This window comes from Oncorhynchus gorbuscha, linkage group LG08, assembly GCF_021184085.1.
Source record: "Oncorhynchus gorbuscha isolate QuinsamMale2020 ecotype Even-year linkage group LG08, OgorEven_v1.0, whole genome shotgun sequence".
NCBI classification, from domain to species: domain Eukaryota; kingdom Metazoa; phylum Chordata; class Actinopteri; order Salmoniformes; family Salmonidae; genus Oncorhynchus; species Oncorhynchus gorbuscha.
In genome coordinates this window covers 71383311-71391170 of record NC_060180.1, presented here as the reverse complement: position 1 = coordinate 71391170, position 7860 = coordinate 71383311, and positions in this window count along the sequence as shown.

Below are 7860 nucleotides of genomic sequence, written 5' to 3'. Positions count from 1 at the left end.
GAACAAAATCTTTCCTAGAAGTAAATTGTTCTGGAATGCATATACAGTGCATTTGGGAAGTATTCAGACCCCTTGACTTTTTCCACATTTTGTTATGTTACAGCCTTATTCTAAAATTGATTAAATTATTTTTCCCGCTCATCAATCTACACAAATGACAAAGCGAAAACAGGTTTTTCTAAATTTTTGTATGCATCTTAATACTTTCTGAATGCACTGTATTACTGAAATTTAATGGAAGAAAGCTTGGTTGCTCCCTACAAATTCTGTATATCAAATCAAGTAAAATCTTGCACAAAATATACCCAATAACTTGTTGTCTAAATTCATGGACTTAGAGGTCATATGCCTTTTCTGTGATAAAGAAGGGGAAACAGAGTTATTTTGGAGCGAGTTAAGTAATTACGTTTTTAATTTCATTAAGACCCATGTATTCACAATGAAAGATGTAATATGTTATTATTCAAATGAAAACAACTGCTGAATTAGTCATTCATTTCTTCATTCTCTTTGGTAAATTTTATATACACGAGAAAACAAATATTTGAAATCTGTCCCCAAATACAATATTTTTTAACTTGTATTCTAATAACTCTATCATACAAAAGTCATTTACAACATTAACAATGTATACACATATTTCTGATCAATTTGATGTTATTTTAATGGACAAAAAAAAGAAGCCTTTCTCTCAATAACAAGGACATTTCTAAGTGACCCCAAACTTTTGAACGGTATTTTGTATATATTTTGTATATTTTTATTTGTTATTTTATGTTTTTCAGAGAAAATATGTTTTTTTTGTTATTGTAATTTGAAATGTAATTTAAAAAAAAATATATATATATATACAGTACCAGTCAAAAGTTTGGCCACACCTACTCATTCTTTATTTTTACTATTTTACATACTGTAGAATAATAGTGATGACATCAAAACTATGGAAAAACACATATGGAATCATGCAGTAACCAAAAACAGTGTTAAACATATCAACATATATTTGAGATTCCATGGCAGCTTTGCGCACTCTTGGCATTCTCTAAACCAGCTTCACCTGGAACCAGGGATTTCTCCCAAATACAATGCTTTTAGTTTTAGAAATATTTAGGGCTAACTTATTCCTTGCCACTCACCCTGAAACTAACTGGAAATCTTTGTTAAGTGTTGCAGTAATTTCAGTCGGCGTAGTAGTTGACTCATCCACATACATAGACACTCTGCCTTTACTCAAAGTCAGTGGCATGCCATTAGTAAAGATTGAAAAAAGCAAGGGGCCTAAACAGCTACCCTGGGGAATTCCTGATTATTACCTGTATCATGTTTGAGAGGCTTCCATTAAAGAACACCCTCTGTGTTCTGTTAGACAAGTAACTCTTTATCCACATTATAGCAGGGGGTGTAAAGTCATAACACACATGTTATTCCAGCAGCAGAATATGATCGATAATGTCAAAAGCTGCACTGAAGTCTAACAAAACAGCTGTGAAATTGTTAGATATTACTTGTTAGATATTACTGCACTGTCGCAGCTAGAAACATAAACATTTCGCTAACTCCCGCAGTAATATCTGCTAAACACGTGTATGTGACCAATAAAATGTGATTTGATTTAAACACCTTTTTATTGGTGCTTTGGTCTGAAAATCACAACTCTCCACTTCAGATCCTAATCATTTAGAGCCAGGAAATCAAAACAAAACCACTCCTTGTCACTCTGACTCTACCTTTCCTAATGCCTCAACTGTCTTTGTGACCACTAATAGATCTCCCAGAAATACATAATTGTCGATGAATCTCTCTTACAAGAAACTGATGTTCATTTACAACTTTCGCTCTTTTGGCTCCATTTCTCTTTTGTCAGTGTCTTCCATTCATTCTCACCAACTTCACTCAACCGCACGCCATCAACCAGCACCTCCACGTCCGACATCTTCCTCCTCCACCATGCTGCTATTGTTGCCAGCTAGCCAGCATAAACTAGCTTGCTGGGAAATGGGAAAGGCTCATCAGAGATGACTGACTGAACCGAATGCATTAGTCTGAACTTGACTCTGATCTGCGCGGCTAACGTCATCAAAAGTGTGTTCGCATAGCTTCTCCCTATGAAAGGGGATTTCAGCAATCGTGGTCTCATCCAAAGATTATGGATATACTAACAAGATTACATGTCTCTCTGCCCTAACAATGAGAGTTGTTGACATCAACCACCTGTATTAAATGGGAGAGAGATGCTATGCTACTAGCCTCATGTCATGAATATGCATAGCCGTCTCGAGACAACGCCCTTATTAAGAGTTTTTTCTCAAAGTTGCCGGGATGTCACATGTCAACTACTTATATCAGCATGCTCATAACAATTTAAGCATTACAAAACTTTTACTCGGTCAAATAAACCTCACGTAGCAAATAAGCCATTCATATTTTCGTTGAACAAATTCGACGTTCTCAATGACATCCATACAAAAACACCTCGCTTGGTGGGCGACACAACGAAAATACGCCACCTGCTGGAGGGAGACAGATTTCCCCCCGAGTTGGGCCTCTCTTCCTCATCTCGCTGTGATATTCTCCGATTTAGAGCTCACAATATGGGAAAAACACTAAATCACTTTGTGCGTAAAGCTGAAGTTGTAAGGAGTCTGCAGACATTCGAATGGTGTCTCAGAATTGCTCAGAGGAGATTTGGCAGAAAATGGTCTGTTGTCAGTTATATTAAATGGGGCCAAATTTGTACTGTCATTAAATATAATCATATTTATTTTACAGTTATAAGAAAGGTGAAATCTTATAGTAAGTTGTTTATTTTATTGTAACTATATTTAGAAAGCATTAATATTATTATATTTGTATTATGTACTTGAGTTTGTGTTCTCAAAAGTGAGTACACCTCAGAAATGAATTCCTATTTTTTTCTTTTACCTTTCTGGGTAAAAGTGCGTTCCAGACCTTTCTAGAACTATGCAGCATTACTAGTTATGGTTCTTGGCCATCTCATAAAAAATGATTACTTTTGGGTATGGCTATTTATGCGTAAAACTACATTTAGCCATAAAATTCCTAATAAGTTTAATAAAGTTGTTTTAGATTACTTTCTTGCTGAGTCCATTTCAAGGAAAAAATCAAACTCAAAAGTCAACAATCAGCTTTCAAAATATCTCAATATCCCAGGGACACATTTGTAAACATTTTTATAAAATGTAACTAGGCAAGTCAGTTATTAAAATAACAAATTCTTATTTACAATGATGGCATACCCCAGACAATGCTGTGCCAATTGTGCACCCCCACCCTATTGCATTTACATTTTACATTTAAGTCATTTAGCAGACGCTCTTATCCAGAGCGACTTACAAATTGGTGCATTCACCTTATGGCATCCAGTGGAACAGTCACTTGGACTGCCAATCATAGCCAGATGTGAAACAGCCTGGATTTGAAACCAGGGTCTGTAGTGACATCTCTAGCACTGAGGTGCAGTGCCTTAGACTGCTGCACCACTCAGAAGCCATGCATATTATGGGAAGGTTATTAACAACAATCCAACTTGAGCACCAAGCTGTGGAAACCTGTGGATATTATATTTGCGCATTACAAATATATTTTATTTCGAAAACTGCTTTTCACTTATGTTAAATACATGTGATATGAACGTGTTTTGAATGGTACTGCAAACACTCATAATTAATAAGGTGATACTGTTATTAATGCCTCGTGCCATACCCTTTGGAGTGAAAAGGTGGCAGATTGTACTGAGAAAAACCATTTCAAATAATCCATCCTGTTTGAAACTAGGGACATAAATAAATAATAATAATAAACTGGCATGTTACAGCAGTGTGTAGAAGGGAGATCCCACCATGTGAGAAATTTGCAGGGGGGCACAGTTAGAGGGAGCGTAGAGTTGGGATAGAGAAGGCATCTTGTGTCAACTGGCGATCCGAAGTGCCCTGTGAGGAAGCGACAAATTGAAATTGCGAGAGTTCGAGTGGGGCAGAAAGTTTAATATGCTGAGGCAGTGTAGAGAGTTAGCCAAAGGGTGAGTGATTCGCCTGGGAGCCTCCCGGTGAGTAGGCCTGAAGAGAGACATACAGGGAGGATACGTTTTTAGTAAGGTTGAATTTCTTGCGTTTATAGCCTTAACGATTAACTTTACTGCACTGATGGAGCGGAAATCACAGAAAAAAAGCTTTGTTATTTGCAGCAGCAGAAATATTTGGGTGTGAGAGATTTTAGTGCAGAACATCTACATGGACTTTTGAGAAAAGGAATTCCAAAGTAGTTGGATGATGGGGTTAAATGTGCAATTTAAGATTTTCCCCATTTTTGTGAACAAATACTTCATCCGTACTCCAACCAACGAAAGGCAGCACCGGGTCTAATCTGCCGGAAAAAAAATCACACAAAGAAGAAGACAAACACGGGATTGTGGGAAATTTCGCACCTTGCGAAATGTAGGCTACATGCACAATTTGAAAGGATTATTACATATTTATCGACTTTCATTTCGATCAAAATGTCTAAACTGCAGTTGTTCAATGCGTATCTGACTGAACGATTAACAGCAGCTGCTGCGGAGATATCAGTGGCAGTGGAGAGAACGATAACAGATTACCAGGAAGAGAACGAACGTCTGCGACGACTACTTGATTTGTTAACCAAGCCAAAGTTTCATAGAGCAGGTCTGTATTGAATTAATGGGAGAGCTAACCAAATGTGTCAATATAACATTTTAAATAAGGCACACTGCCTATGTAAGCTAGCTAGACCCAATGATGCGTAATAACCCTGGATTGTTGATGCTTTGTAATTGGACAATGACGGGCTTTGAAGGGTCATGGCTAGAAGGGATCCAGGTTTTGTTGAAGGGTCGCGGCTAGAAGGGTTGCAGGTTTTTGTTAAATTAAGGTTAGATTTTCGTACCAGGTTAGGATAATTGGGTTAAGGTTAGCGATAGCCAAAATGCAAAAAAATAATTCCACGTTTGACCTTAAATGGTCTAAAGCTGGATCCCTTCTAGCCAGCCATGCTGCTGGCTAGAAGGCCGCCCCTACTGTTGTTATCCCAGAAGGAGCAGTTCTCGAATGAATGGAATTCTACAATTTATCAATAAATACATTACATGTTACATGTTTTTAAGTATTTATTTGTTGTAGTGGGGACAGTAACATTACTACTCCATTTTTTTTAAGAATAGGTTTTTATATATTTAAAAGAAAACATTAATGTTTAGTTCAATTAGGGCTCAGACACAACAATAGCATTTGCTGGCCGAGAGTACCTCGCACCGCTGAACGTAACTTGTGAACACTGATTTGAGATGTAGAATCGTGTGAAAAATGTCCACAGTCAGACATCTACAGCCGGTGGTCCCTAAAACACAGCGCGTTATGTGTACTAGCCTTTAAGGGCGCCCACCAGAGGGCACAGCTCAAATCAAATGTTATTTGTCACATGCGCCGAATACAACAGGTGTTGACCTTACCGCGAAATGCATACTTACAATCCCTTAACCAACAATGTAGTTTTAAGAAAAGTACAACCAAATAAAAGTAACCGATAATTAAAGAGCAGCAGTAAAATAACAATAACGAAGCTATATACAGGGGGTACCGGTACCATGTGGAGGCTATATACAGGGGGTACCGGTACAGAGTCAATGTGGAGGCTATATACAGGGGGTACCGGTACAGAGTCAATGTGGAGGCTATATACAGGGGGTACCGGTACAGAGTCAATGTGGAGGCTATATACAGGGGGTACCGGTACAGAGTCAATGTGGAGGCTATATACAGGGGGTACCGGTACAGAGTCAATGTGGAGGCTATATACAGGGGGTACCGGTACAGAGTTGATGTGCGGGGGCACCGGTTAGGCGAGGTAATTGAGGTAATATGTACATGTAGGTCGAGTTATTAAAATGACTGTATAGATAAGAGTAGCAGCAGCAGTGTGAATGAGGGGGTGGGACAATGCATATAGTATGGGGGTAACTATTTGATTGGAGTCTTATGGCTTGGGGGTAGAAGCTGTATAGAAGCCTCTTGAACCTAGACTTGGTGCTCCGGTACCGCTTGCCGTGCGCTAGCAGAGAGAACAGTGACTAGGGTGGCTGGAGTCTGACAATTTTCAGGGCCTTCCTCTGCCTGGTATAGAGGTCCTGAATGGCAGGAAGCTTGATCCCAGTGATGTACTGGGCTGTACGCACTACCCTCTATAGCGCCTTGCGGTCGGAGGCCGAGCATTTGCCATACCAGGCAGTGATGCAACCCGTCAGGATGCTCTCGATGGTGCAGCTGCAGAACCTTTGGGCAGCAGGTAGCCTAGTTGTTAGAGCATTGGGCCAGTAACCAAAAGATTGCTAGATCAAATCCCCGAGCTGACAAGGTAAAAATCTGTTCTGCTCCTGAACAGGCAGTTATAACCCACTGTTCCCCGGTAGGCCGTCATTGTAAATAAGAATTTGTTCTTAACTGACTTGCCTAGTTAAATAAAGGTTAAATAAACCTGTTGTATTCAGGAAATGTGACTGATAAAATTTTATTTGAAATCAGTATCTTCGACTTGCCCATCTATTGTTATCTCCAAAGTTTTAGCATCTTCCATAAGAGACATGCATTTTTCTACATTGTAATTGACGGTGTAACCTTTGGTAGGTAGGCTGCGGTACAGCAAAGCCAAGTCAGCACGTACTCCTGGTTCTCACAGGGGAGGTGAAATGACGGGCTACAATGACTTTGCTCTTGATGCACGTCACATATGACATGAAACAACAACCCCCGAGGGCATCAGACACAACTAAATAGAGAAGTTACTTTCATTTTCTTTCACGGTACCTGTTCATTATAGGATAGACACCTTGTGGTTTAGCTGCACTAATCAAAGCAGTGAAGCAAGACTTTTTAATGGTCAAAACCATTCATCTAGGGGCGACGGGTGGAGTAGAGTTGCAAAAAGCAATCATGTCTCGCAATTATAGTATTCACACACACACACACACACACACACACACACACACACACACACACACACACACACACACACACACACACACACACACACACACACACACACACACACACACACACACACACACACACACACACACACACACACACACAATACAAAACATTAAGAATACCTGCTCTTTCCATGACACAGACTGAGCAGGTGGAAGCTATGATTGGGGTTGCACATTTTGAGGACTATTCAGAGATGGAAACTTTCCATGGGAATATATGGGAATTAACATTAATACCATTTAAATGTAGATGTTTTTTTGCATTGGATATATTTACCATATCATATGGAGCCACAAACCTTTTACATTATCATATGTAGACAATTGCAAATGATTAAATCCTTCCAATAGAAATTTTAAAAAACAATTTAGTTACAAATTGAACTTTAATTAAATGAGTAGACTCTTCACATGGGATGATTTCACTGAACAACAAAATAAATGGGAATATTGAATGTTCCCCAATGATCCATCGCAACTCCCAAAAACGTTTTCAACGTACATCTGTAAAATGATAGTCCAGAAACCAAAGCTTTGGTTGTCTTCCTCTCAGGCTTCCATGTCTTCTCCCTGGACCTCCTCAATGTCCAACTCTTGAACATCAGACTTAGGCCTCATCTTCATTGTCACTTTCCAACCTTGTTGAGGATGACTTGTTGTCGGGCTCAAAAAGCCTCAAATTTGCCCGGGTGGCTACCAATTTTTCAACCCTTGTATTGGTCAGCCTGTTGCGTGCTTTGGTGCGTGTGTTCCCGAACAAGGACCAGTTGCGCTCTGAGGTGGCTGATGTTGGTGGGATTTGGAGGATAATGGAGGCAACAGGTGAAAGAGCCTCAGAT